We start from the raw sequence: 14,057 nt of genomic DNA, 5'->3' as shown, positions 1-14,057 counted from the left end.
TTCATTTTTATATCTTAGTATTATATTTGAAAGAATTAAATGGGATTATTCATATTTTTTAAAATCAGAAATATAGGTAGTAAAGGAGAATTACAGAATCTGTTGGCCTACGTTTCTAAGATCAGTCTATCTCTAGTTGCCCGCCCCCCCCCCTTTTTTTTTTGAGACAGGATCTTTCTCTGTTGCCCAGGCTACAGTGCAGTGGTGTCATCATAGCTCACTGCTACCTCAAACTCCTGGGCTTAAGCAATCCTCCTGCCTCAGCCTCCTGAGTAGCTGGGCCTACAGGTACACACCACCACACCTGGCTAATTTTTCTGTTTTTTGTAAAGATGGGGTCTCACTCTTGCTAAAGCTGGTCTTGAGCTCCTGGTCTCAAGCAGTCCTCCCTCCTCGGCCTCCCAGAGTGCTAGGACTACAGGTGTCAGCCACTACACCTGGCCTAGTTGTCCATTTATTTGAATTTATCAGAGAAAAATAGTACCAAGCAGGTATAAATATTCCAGATATTTATTGAATATTTTGTTAGCATATATATGTACCACCTTTATATTTCTTATTTCTCAAAGTGAAAAGATTGAATGATTTTCATAAGTATTCAAAAATTATTCTGGATGAAATTGAGAGTATTAGTGAAATAATCATTTGCTCTCAGGTCTTTTTATTTCTTTTATGAAAACCTGTCTCAAAAAAAATTTAAACCAAAAGTCATTGATTGCAGTGAGGGTTTCCTATGGAGATTAAATTTGAATTGAAAATTATATGAACTTTCCTGATAGCTTTGCTCGTGCTTATATATAAATAGAACATTTCAATATAAGATTTGGTAGTCTGAATTGTTGCTTGTCTGTAGCTCTTCTATAGGAGTAGTATAAGATTGCAAAAGACTTGAGGACTCTAGATTTCCATACAGGGTAAAAAAAATGTACTTGAGCATATTGAGTGAACTCAGTAAAAATGACTTGCTTTCTCTTCAATAATGCAAATACTGTGTGTCTTATAAAAATTAATAATGACAAGCATCATTTTGCTAGTAGGAATGGTGGTTCACAGACTTTTTCATAGACTATAGGGAAGGTCTAGTGTGATGAAGGGAATAGAAATCTTGTACAGTCCTTATAGTCAGAGGCCTGATTATTCTAAACAGAGGAGAGTGATGTGATATCTAAAAATCATCTACTCAAAGCTAATAAGTAAGGTCAAATGTTTAGAGCCCATAAAAAGATCACATAAAACCAATAATGGGAATATTGAAAGCCAGCCCATACTATCTGAAGCAAGTTTATAGAATCTACTTGAGTGCATAGAATTATTTTGTGTTTCTTCTTAATGTGAGATAATAAAAATTTAACAGAAGCATGGAATAGGAACAGGTTTAGAATAAGAAGAGGCTTCAGAAATCATTTAATTGTCCCCTTTTATTTTACAAAGGTAATCCAAGGGTGAGAGCTTAAATTACTTACTCATGTCATATAAGTGGTAACAGCACTAAGAGTAGAATACTGTTTACTTATCTATTAAATAATTGTGTATAGAATTTGAAAATTTATGACAGGAAATGATTTTTATTATTGTTAATTTTTAGAAGTCACATATAGCAAAATTGACTTTTTGAATAAGTTCTACGAGCTTTAACATATGTACAGATTCATACAATTACCACAGCAAACAAGAGCCAAATAGGCCCATGCCCTAGACAACTCCTTCAGGCTGTCTCTTTTTGGTCACAACCTCTCCATATATCCAGTGGCTGATCTGACTCCATCACTATGGTTTTGCCCATTCCAGACTATTGTATAATTGGAATTGGTCAGTATGTACTCTTTTGAGTCTAGTTTCTTTCTCCCAGCTTAATATTTTTGGGATTCATCCATGTTGTGTGCATTAGTGGTTCATTCTTTATATTTTTTATTAATATAGTTGTAGATATTTTCAGAGTACAGATGATATTTTGATATGTGTATACAGTGTGTAATGACCAAATCAGGGTATAATGGTTCATTCTTTTAATTGCTGAGTAGTATTTCATTGTATGACTACATCACAGTTTATTCACCTGTTAAGGAACATTTGGCTGTTTCCATTTTTTTAAAAAAAGACTATGTTTTTAGAGAAATTTTAGATTCACAACTACATTGAGAGAAAGGTACAGAGATAACCCACATACCTGCTCTCCCCACAAGTGTGTAGCCTTGTCCATTATCAACCTCCCCCTCCAGGGTGGTGCGTTTGTTAGAACTGATAAACCTACATTGAGACATCATAATCACCCAAATTCCATTGTTTGCATTAAGGTTCACTTTGGGGTTGTACATTTGGACGTAATGACATGCATCCACCACTATAGTATTGTACAGAGTATTTTCACTGCCCTAAAAATCCTCTCTGTTCTGCCTATTCATCCCTCCACCTCCTCCAACTCCTGGTAACCCACTGATCTTTTTACTGTCTCCATATTTTTACCTTTTCCTGAATGTCATATAGTTGAGATCATACAATATGTAGCCTTTTCAGATAGGCTTCTTGTTTCTAGTTTTTAGCTATTATGAATAATGCTGCTGTTATTTTTTAAGAAAAAGAAAAATTTACTTATAGATATCATAGAGACCCTGGTAATGAGCTCTGAAAGAATTCACAAACTTAATTCACTTTATAAACTTTTCACTTTGAAATAATTATAAATTTATGAGAAGTTGCAAACATAGTACAGAGAAGTTCAGATACCATTCACCCAGTTTCCCCTATTATTAATAGTTACATCTTCTGTAACTATAGAACGATATGGAAACCAGGAAATTCAAATTGATGTAAAGTAAGTATATAGTTCTTTGGCATTTTGTTACATGTGTAGACTCATATAACCAATATTGCAATGAAGATGCAGAATTAGTCCATCACCAGCATTTATTTTCTAACATCTGTCTGAAGCAGGATTTACATGTACACCCTGTGATTTTGTTTGGTGCTGTGTCCATAAGGTTAATTCATTTAGAAGAATGAAAATGCTTCATATTCTATAACCATAAATGTATTTTCCTTCCTTTCTCCTTAAGATATATAATCAAAGTTATTCTTTGCCAATAGCCAAAATGCAATGCCATGGAAGTTCTGGAAGAAAGGGTCTGGGTTTCGGTGAATGCTACTGTTGCATCATGAATGAGTAGTAATGTAGCTGCATATAGTCATACACTCAGGGAATACTTTTTTGGTTGCATGCCTTCGTGATATTTTCCCAACACATTGGGACACTGTCCAGGAAAAAAAAACAAAACAAAACAGATAAGCAACTTATTTCTTTCTCAATGCAGAGAGAGAAGAATCTTTGTTTTCAAATACAAAGTAAAAATAAGGATTGGTTTTGAATTAATAGAAAGTCAGAACCCAAAGAAAATTTGCATTGTTAATAAAAAGAAGTTAAAAATTTTAAATAATTGTTACTTCATTGTTGCCATTACATAAGAGTAATTAATAAATAGGTTTAAAATCAGTCCAGTTTTCAAATTTGGGGGAGGGTGGTGGTGGTGTGGTACTCAAGAAATTTTTCTCACAAATTGCTATTTCATTGTTTTGATAATTTAGAAACTTTTCCATGAGCATTTTAGCTCATTCCTATCTTATTACATGTGTCCCCTATGTCTGGAAAATTCTTCTCCTAAATCTTTCCGTGTCTGGCTCATTCAGTTTTAACTTGAACATCATTTCCTCAGAGGGTTTTCACTGATACACTATCTAACACAGCATCTTTATCTTCCTAGTCTCTTTCTAACACCTAATTTTATTTTTCTTCAGAGCAGTTATCAACATCAGAAATGAGTTTATTTATTTATTTGTCTTCTTTCTGTACTAGAATGTAAAGTCTATGAGAACAGAGATCTTGCCTCATTCTCTCTCTGTCTCTAGTATTTAGAACACTGCCTTTCACATAGTAGGTCCTAAGTATATAATTTATATGTGGTTGGTTGGAAGGATGAATAGTGAAAACATGTCTAATGTATGATTTGTAGAAATAGTTTATATGCTAGTATGTATTGTCAAGAAAGGAAGACAGTAACTTTACCCAAATTTATTTCACCATAAAACTACTTTTTCGTCATTTAGCTGTATTAGAGGTCCACAGAAGGCATTTTTTAAATGTGATAGAGTCACTGATACACTTAATTTTTTCCATTTATTTTGTAATAATTTTAAACTTATAAACAAGTTGCAAGGATAGTAGAGGTAATTTTTTTCTGAATCATTTGAGAGTAAATTGCTGACATCACCTCTAAAAACTTTATATTTTCTATAATCAGAGACATTCTCACACATAACCAGGACAGAATAATAAAAGCCAGAATTCAATGTTGATAGATTACTACCGTCTAATGTACAACCCATAAAAGTTATGCCAGTTGTTCTGGAATTCAGTAGTGGAAATTGCCAGAAAAGAGGGATCCTCAAAATCTACATATATATTTTCTTTTCAATTTCTTGGCTGACTCCTAACTCCACATATATAGAGGAAATTCCACAAAGCCTAGTGGAAAATAACAGCCGCAGTGGGAAGTTATCAAGCTGATATTTCTGATCAAGTTTGGAGCTTAAGTTCTACCAAGTTAGCGGGCTTTTAAACACATCAGGGTTTCCATTGAACTCTCAGAACAGTACTGCCTTAGGAGTAAAGACTATGTCCAAGGCCTAAGGGATTTGTTCTAGGACTAAGAGCAAAACTGAAACATACCCTCCCGGACAAAGTATAAAGCCAAGCATGCACAAGTTCAAGATGATCAGCCAATATTTTAACTGCTTATTAGAATAGAAATCAATGCTTTTCAAAGGAAAATCACAAAATCCAGATTGTCTACAGTATGTCATCCATATTGTTCAGTGTACAATAAGAAATTATTAAACATGTGAAGGAACAGAAAAAGATTACGTATAGTTAAGAGCAAAAGGAGTCAGTCCAAATGTTGAAGTCAGCAAACATCAACTTTAAATCAGCTATTACAAATATGATGAAGAACTTAATGGAAGAGGACTAGTAAATTAAAATATAGAATATCTTTATAAAGATAGATAGAGAGTATTAAAAAAAGAAAAAGCCTAGAAACTGTAGAAAATGCAATACCTGAAATGAAAAGTTTGCTGGATATATTTAACAGCAGATGAGAGATGGCAAAAGAAAGGGCCAGTGAACTTGATGACAGATCAAGAGAGATTATTCTACCTAAAGAACAAAGAGAAAAAAAGATTTTTAAAAAGAAGAACAGATCCTCAGGGACCTGTGGGATAACAATCAGTCAAACTTACGTATATTGGAATCCCAGAGGAACAAGCAGTTAAACTTACATGTAGTGGAATCCAAGAATAGGAAAGAGAAAATGAGGCAGAAAAAATTTTTTTTAAGAGATTAGGGCTAAAAATTTCTCAACTTTGGCAAAGAACTAACAGAATCAAGCAGCTCAGTGAACTCCAAGCAGAATAAATACAAAGAAGACTAAACCTAGACATATAATAGTCATACTACTAAAGATCAAAGATGAAGAGAAAACCTTGAGAACAGCCAGAAAACAAGAGACATAAAACACAGGATAATAATAATATTAATGACAGCTGACTTATCAGAATAATAGAAGACAAAAAACTATGGAATGACATCTTTAAAGAGTTGTAAGAAAGGAAAAAAAAAACAACTTTCAAGTCAATTCTGTAATGAAAATATCATTCAAAACTGATGGTAAAATAAAGATAATTTCAGATAAACAAAAACTCAGATAAATCATTGTCAACAAATGTACAGTATCAGAAATACTAAGAGTTTTTAAGCTGAAAGACAATGACAGCAGACAGAAACTGTACAGGAAGAAATGAAAACCACCAGGAGTGATAAATATAAAAGATTTTACTTTATTTAAAAGAAAGATGGCTTTTTAAAGCAAAAGTCAAACCATTTCATTCTGTGGTTTTATAACGTATGTAGAAGTATGATATGTGATTACATTAGCAAAAAGGATATTAGAGTGAATGAGATTACAGTCATCCCTCAGTGTACATGGAGAATTGGTTCCAGAACCCCCTGTGGATACCAAAATCCATGGATGCTCAAATTCCTTATACAGAATAGCATAGTATTTGCATATAACCTATATATATCTTCCTGTATATAGTACTTTAAATCATCCCTAGGTTACTTGTAACATCTAATACAATGTAAACGCTATGTAAATAGTTGTTATACTGTATTATCTTTTAGTTTGTATTATTTTATGTTTTGTTTTTTTGAATATTTTTGATCTACAGTTGATTGAACCTGCAGTTTTGGAACCCATGAATGCAGAACCCACAGATATGGAAGGCCAGCTGTATATCATTGCGAAGTTCTTATGCTTTCCATGATGTTTAATGTTAACCTTAGACAACTGTGATAATTTGAGAGTGCGTCTTGTAATCCTTAGAATGTCACCCTCTCCCACTACCAAGAGGTATAAAACAATTAAAATAAAGCATTGGAAAATATTTAACTTAAGGGAGGAAAATGTGGAATAGGCACACAAAAAAAAAAAGCAGTAGACAACAACAGAAATAGAAAACAAACAACAAAATTATTGTTTTGAACCAAATCATATCAGTAATTACATTAAAAATAAAATAAACAGACTAAATTATCCAATTAAGAGTCAGAGATTTTCAGACTGGATAAAAATATAAGACCCAACTCTATCTTGTCTACATATTGCACATTTAAAATGTGGAGATTTAATTAAACATGATTTGTGTCTCTTCACCACTTAACATTTGTGGATGTTTTCAATGGCTATAATATGATGGTACATCTACAAGTCCAGGAATCAAGTATCAGAAAAAACAATTTTGGGGCCTTAGAAGAAAGTACTGCAGGGGAGATTATATTACTAAGAATAATAGAATGCTACAGCAGAATAGAGTAAGGAGATCTGGGGTCTTATTTCAGTTTTACCAATACCCTTGGGAAATCACTTCATTTCTCCTTTTCTAGGTTACCAATATTTCTATACTCATATGTTCTGTTATTTTCATATTCAAATTTAAAAATTGGCATAAATTACATTTTTCTTTTCTTAGGACTCTTGAAAAAAAGACTAAGTAACTTTGTCATTGACTGGATATGTGATCTTGGGCATCATCATTTCTTCAAATATATTAATATATTGGTGGTATCTGTATTTCTTGGTAATATTTCTTCTACATACTGCTTAACGTTTTTATGTGCCACAGGAAGTGATGCTGTAAGCACTGTAAGAACGTTGAGTGTTGTTTTCATCATGAATAACCTAGCTGCGTTGAATTTAGATAATGTTTGATGGTACACTTACAAAAACTTCCTGTTTAAAATGCTTTTCTATTATCTTAAAATTTATTGAAAGGTTTGACTTTTATAATATGTATGCGCAATGAGTAATTATTTAAAAGTAATCCCATTTATCTTGTTTTCTATTTAACTTTTCTAGTTATTGTCATTGTGTTTGGTGTTATAGAGAAATACATTGGAGGTTGGGCCAGTTTTGAACATACATGTAATGGGTGCCCAATAGTCAGAAGTAGGTAGGAATTTATTTATTTAATTTTGGGTGATGTTTTTAAAACCAAATAATAACTATATCTCCTACTTGAACCTAAGTGCAAGTGGCTGATGAAATATTTCTTTGGAGATACTGCTTTTAATATTTCACAGAGGTTATACCAAAGTTGGACATTGTGACTTTCAGAATTATATTTTTACAAAGGTGAAGTAGAGGTTAATGATTTCTCATTCAATTAATGTCCATACACTTCTAGTAAAATAAGTCAAATGAAGACTTAGAAAATCTCAAATCAGTGCTCACTTGATTCTATAAGTTAGTTGGTTCTTGGGTATGCCATGCGAAGGTCTTGAGTGTATGAGGTTCTGTGTCTCCACCTAAGTAAGGAAGTTATTCCTTAAATATTATAACTGGTGAGTGACGATGATATTAGGAATATCCAGAAAAAGAAAGACATACAATATATTTGAAACTAGATTACTCTCCAAGTTATCTCTATTTTTTTTCTCTTGCAGTAAACATTGCCGTCTTCAAAAAATAAGTTAAGGAATGAGAGGCCAGGAAGAAAGGACATTCATCTTGGAAAGACTCAAAGCACTTTGAAGTTTTAAAGGAATATAATGCTAACTGCTAAAACCACCTTTGTTACCAGAATGGATGGAGTTCTTCAGATTTAAATGGTAACCAGAATTCTTCTATCATGTTACATTTCCACCAAGAATTTTACTTGAAAGGATTTATTTTTAAGTTTAGATGTTTACCTTGCAAATGCCAAACTATACATAAAGCTGATAATTTTATAACTTACTTAGCATAATCAGGCTTTGGTCTTTAATGATTGCTCAAAGAATTGTTTATTCCTCCGGTTATAAACTTCTTAATTTAGAAATATAAGCTTACTTGAGAAAGAATGTGGCATATACTAGTATATTTATAGGTCCGTCCTTCACCAAGTATTTTTTCCTTTCGTAGAAATAACCTAAGCAACATCAATAGTAGTTTCTATCACATATACAAAGGTTTTTGGTCTTATTTTCTGAATTTTATTTCTTGTTCTTTTTTTATTTTCCTTACTTGACATCTGGTATCTTGATCTTTCCCCTTTTATATCTGACATGTTATTTTTATTTAATGTTTATTTTCTCCTTTGCCTCTCTTTCTCTCTACCTTTAAAAAAGTTACCTTGCAGAAATTGAGAGTTATAAAAGGCACAAGGATCCAAAATAGAAAAGGAGAGAGAAATTTGAAAAGATTATAAAATTTTTCTTCTTGTGAAATTGCAAGGACTGTTAGATTCCAAGTAGAGTGGAAAGGAATTATATAAAGGCTTAAGATTCTTTCTTTACCAGTGTTCTTAAATCTTGATCTCAGGCCAGAATTATTTCAATGCATGATTTGTAAAGATTCAAATATTTGCAAATTTTTTGTCATTCCAGTGAACAATTATAACTTGTATTTATTTGATATCTGTCTACTAATTTGATTTTGAAGGATAATCATTTGTTACATTGAGTTACTATGTCTTGGTAGTGAATGGGTATAATTGACTAAAACTAGTTCCTTGCTGTAAAATGCAGGAGGATATGAAAAGTCAATCAAATACAGTATCATATACTAATCCTAATAATTCTAAGGAACATAGGTCCTGTTTCAAGGAAACGATTCAAGTTGGTAAGTATAACCCAGAATAAATCATATACCAAAGAATGCTCTAATTACTTTTCCCAGTGCTGACATTAACCTTTACAATAAAAAAATCTTAACAGTGATTTAAAAAAAAAAAAAAATTCTCCAATTGTGGGTTAAACCTGTACTTATGGCATTATAGGAATTTTTCTGTGACCTTGTCACTGATAGCCATGTAGCACATTCATTCCCTTTTAAATGCCCAATAAATTCTTTCTAGTTCTCAGCCATTTAAAAAAAATCAAAAAGTTGAGGAAAGCAGCTTTTGAAACAGCACAAATTAAACTGCCAAATGTTTACTTAAGCAAGAGAGAATACATAGAAAGCCACCAAATTTCCCTGTCTTCTGTACTAATAATCTAAATTTACTCATTTGATTATATCTACTTCTGTAATCTTATATAACCACAGTTTCATCACAGAACTAAAAGCAAACAGCATTGTCAAAATCTTTACTGTGACACTTTCACCATACTTACTAAACTCCTAAAATTCACCCCAGTGATTTTTCGTAACTGTGAATAGGATCATTGCAATCCACAGATAGTATCACAATAACTTTCTAATCATCAATTTCTACTTTTTTCATTACTGACTTTGTGTTTTTTTTTTTTATTTCATCTTATTATTATGGGGGATACAGAATTGCAGGTTACATACGTTGCCCATGTACCGCCTTTCCCCCCAAGTCAAAGCTCCAGGCGTGTCTGTTCCCCAGTCACTGACTTTGTTTTCAGTTGCATTTTCATTGCAACTCTGTAATCATTTCATCAAAGAACAGATTAGATTGGAACTTCACCTCTCTACAAAATAAGAGAACTGCATTGATTGTCCCACCCCTCCTAGTGTAGAAGTCATATAACACATCCATGAGGTACATAAAATTAGAGAAGACCATATACATTCACACATTTTTTGGCCCCATCCAAGCTGTTTTTCTCCACAATCCAAAATCTGTGACCTTTGAAGAGGGAATGCAATCAGATTTGTAGTTGTGCAATTCGCAGAATTTCTAATTTGCACAACTAGAAATTTAGATTTATAATGGCATGGGCTATCGTGGCCACATTGAAGAAACTAAAATTTAAAGGATGAGATTCTAGCTATATAATGCTAAGCTTGAATCAAACACCTGATTTTATCTAAGTTTATTTCATTAGCTGAAAATCATAGCCCTTGCAGGTGGGGGAGTATATTCTTGCATACAAAAAGACCTCTTTGAATAATTTGATATCTGTCTAGAATCTTAAACTCATAAAGCTTGACAGGCCTTTAAAGCAGACTTTATAATACCTTCATTTAGGAAAACTTTCCTTATGTAGGAAAGAACTATGTGTAATTTGCCCAGACGTAAGTTAATTTAAAATAATAGTAATTAATATATATTGAGTGCTTACCATATGCCAAGCATTGAGATTAGCTTTTAATATGCTGTCTTAGCCTATTTGTTCTGCTATAGCAAAAGTTCCTTAAACTGGGTGGCTTATAAACAACAGAAATTTATTTCTCGTAGTTCTAGAGGCTCAGAAGTCCAGGATTAAGGTGCCAACATATGTAGTGTCTGGTGTGGACCTGCTTTTTGGGTCATAGAGAGTATCTTTTCACTGTGTCCTCACATAGCAGAAGGGGCAAGTGAGCTCTCTGGGGTCTGTATTATGAGAGCACTAATCCCATGCATGAGGGCTCTATCCTCAAGACATAATCACCTGCCAAAGGCCCCACCTCCAAATAACAACACATTGGGGATTAGGTTTTAACATAAGAATTTAGGGGAGACACAAACCTTCATTGTATGGTATATGTATTATCCCTAAGCCTCACAACTCTGTTTGACATAGGTCCTATCATTAAATATTTCCATTTTATATATGACAAAACTCATCCTCAAGGAAGTAAAATGCCTAACATCAAGTGGCTAGTTAGAGATATAGCCAAGCTGTCTGACTCCACAGCCTGGGCTCTTAACCAGGAGTTAATTCTAGTTACAAAGACTTAAATACAACCTATTGAAGTTGCTTCTTCATTACCTAGTTGCATATAGGGAGATGATCTTAATATTAGCATTTTCATTGCAACTCTGTAAAATTGTGCTTCCTTGAGGTAGAATGTTATGGTTTATTTTTGCAGCATCAATTTTATTTTGTCAATAATTTATGAATGTTCTGATTATGTTCTTAAGATGTTATTGTATAATATAAAAGAAAAGTGTATTTATAAAACTTTAACTTGGCTTTTTAAAAAATAACTTAATCTACTACTAAGTAAAGTTGCTTGAAGATTATAACAGTAGGCCCCATATTTTATTTGAGATAAAGACACAGGAGACAGAGAAGAATAGGAGATGTGGGTGGGGAAAAAAAAAAAAAATTAAGCTCTGTACTCAAGTTTATTATCAGAAACTTTAGAGGCCAGAAGGCAGAAAGCTGGTATAGTCAATGTGCTAAAAGAAAAAAAAAAACTATCATCCAAGAACACTGTGTCTATTAAAACTGTTCTTCAAAAGTGAGGGAGAAATTAAGGCATTCCCACATAAACAAAACCTAAGGGAGTTCCTTACAACTAGAGCTGCACTACAGGTAATGCTCCAGGGAGTCCTGCAGGGCAGAATGAAGGACATTAGACAGTAACTCAAAGCCACATAAAGAAATAAAAATCTCAGGCCTAGTGCAGTGGCTCACACCTATAATCCTAGCGCTTTGGGAGGCTGAGCTGGGAGGATTGCTTGAAGCAGAAGTTCAAGACTAGCCTGAGCAAGAGTGAGACCTCTCTCTCTACAAAAAATAGAAAAATTAGCTGGGCATGGTGGCACATGCCTATAGTCCCAGCTACTTGGGAGGCTGAGGCAGGAGGATCCCTTGAACCCAGGAGTTTGAGATTGCAGTGAGCTATGATGATGCCACTACACTCTAGGCTGGACAACACTATCTCCAAAAAGAAAAAGAAAAAAAATCTCAGTAAACGTAAAGTCAATGGCAACGATTAAAGGAATATTAATTGTAACAATGGTCTGTAACTCTACTTTTTTGTTTTCTGCATAATTTGAGGGAACATTACATTTTAAAAATTATTAATCTAAAAACCAGTATTATGGTAGCTTTGGTTTGTAACTTCAAATTTTGTTTTCTACGTAATTTAAGAAACTAATGTATTTAAAAGAATTATTAGTTTATGTTTCTGGGCACATGGTGCACAAAGGTGTTGATGCTGTGACATCAACAAATGAGGGATAGGGACTGAGCTATAAAGGAGCAGAGTTTTTGTATGTTGAAGTTAACATGGTATAAATTCAAATTAGAATGCTATAACTTTAGGATGTTAAATGTAATTAATACCCATGATTACCACAAAGACAATAGGTATAGGATACACACAAAAGGAATCAGTAATTAGGCAAGAAATAGATATAAAAGGCAGCTAAATTAGAAAGGAAGAGGTAAAATTACCTCTGTTCATAGACAATATAATCTTATATGTAGAAAACCCTAAAGATTTCACAAAAAACCCTGCCTGAATTAATAAATGAATTCAACAAGGTAGCCTGCTACAAAGTCAACACACAAAACTCCTGGAGCAATTGTGAAGGAGAAGATTGATGAGGGTGTTGAGAACACACTTTTACCCTTTGATTCATTGTGCCAATTGTAATTAGCAGTAAGTGTTTTAATTACAATCAGTTGAAATATATGAGGTGATTGAGGAGCATAATAAATACAGATATCCTTGCTTCTGATACTAGAAAGGAAAAGGGAAATTCACCCAGCACATTGTCATAACGGTGAAAAACTGGAAATATGCAAAAATCATTATAATAGACTAACCAGTTATTCCCAACCTCACTAGTACTTTAATTCTGAAATAATTGTGCCCATGTGCTAGCAGCAGAGTGATGTAGAAAAAAATTATCATTATCATTCTGCCTTGTACCTTTTGATGATTAACAATTCTGGCACATAAAAACTTACCTAAAAATGCTAACTTATCCAAATGAAAGGAAACTTGATCCCTAAGAAAGTCATTCTTTTTTGAGTTGGGCCCAGCTTTTGTTTCCTTTCATCGATTTGGCATATCAAAGGGAAGGAAAACAAAACATTCTGATGCTATAGCACACTCTGATGTTACGTTATGGGTCATTGTATAGCTTGTGCTTAAGCACAGGTATGTTTCATGTGAGCACTGGGTAAAGAGAAACAAGACACAGATCCTTTTTTTAGATTCAAAAGGGGGAAATGCAAAGTCAGAATCTTTATTTCTAGATAGATTTCTGAAGTAGTATTTTTCTTCCACCCCACTGCACATCTGCCGAGAATAGAAAAGTGTCAGGACTCCTGGACACTCATGCACATCCTCTCAAAATCATCTGGCAGATGTCTAACAAAAAAAGTGCCAGCTATAGTGAGATACCATTTTATACCCATGAAGATGGCTATAAGAAAAGCAAAACAAACCAAATGTTAGTTTTAGGATGTAGAGAAATTAGAACTTTGATTCATTGCTAGTGGGAATGTGAAATGTTTCAGCCACTATGAAAAAGTGTGGTGGTTCCTCAAAAAGTTAAACATAGAATTACCATATGACCCAGAAGTTCCACCCACCCCTAGGTATATACTCAAAAGAACTAAAAACAGGGTCTCAAACAAATATTTGTATAAAAATGTTCATAGCGGCACTATTCATAGTAGCCAAAAGGTGGAAACACCCAAATGTCCATCAATAGATGAATGGATAAACCAATTGTAAAACAGTAACTGAACAATATCTGAAAAGTCCCTAAATATTTGTAAAATAAGGAACCTTCTTATAAATGATGCATGAGTCAAAGAGGAACTCCAGAAG

The 14,057-nt window shown here is 33.4% G+C and overlaps 1 protein-coding gene across 2 annotated transcripts in view; it reads left to right on the top strand.

Annotated features, from left to right (window-relative positions):
* Positions 1–14,057, top strand: part of PEAK1 (pseudopodium enriched atypical kinase 1) — a 255,813-nt gene that overhangs the window by 116,391 nt on the left and 125,365 nt on the right. The window contains exons 4-5 of one of the 2 annotated variants that reach the window (XM_069481564.1): positions 167–288; positions 8,054–8,218. The gene's annotated coding sequence lies outside the window, so the exon portion shown is untranslated. The remainder of the gene's footprint in view (positions 1–166; positions 289–8,053; positions 8,219–14,057) is intronic. The other variant, XM_069481556.1, reaches the window with a different exon arrangement.

This window comes from Eulemur rufifrons, chromosome 2, assembly GCF_041146395.1.
Source record: "Eulemur rufifrons isolate Redbay chromosome 2, OSU_ERuf_1, whole genome shotgun sequence".
Lineage (NCBI taxonomy): Eukaryota > Metazoa > Chordata > Mammalia > Primates > Lemuridae > Eulemur > Eulemur rufifrons.
The sequence above is the reverse complement of the archived record's forward strand: the minus strand, read 5'-3'. Positions and strand labels throughout refer to the sequence as shown.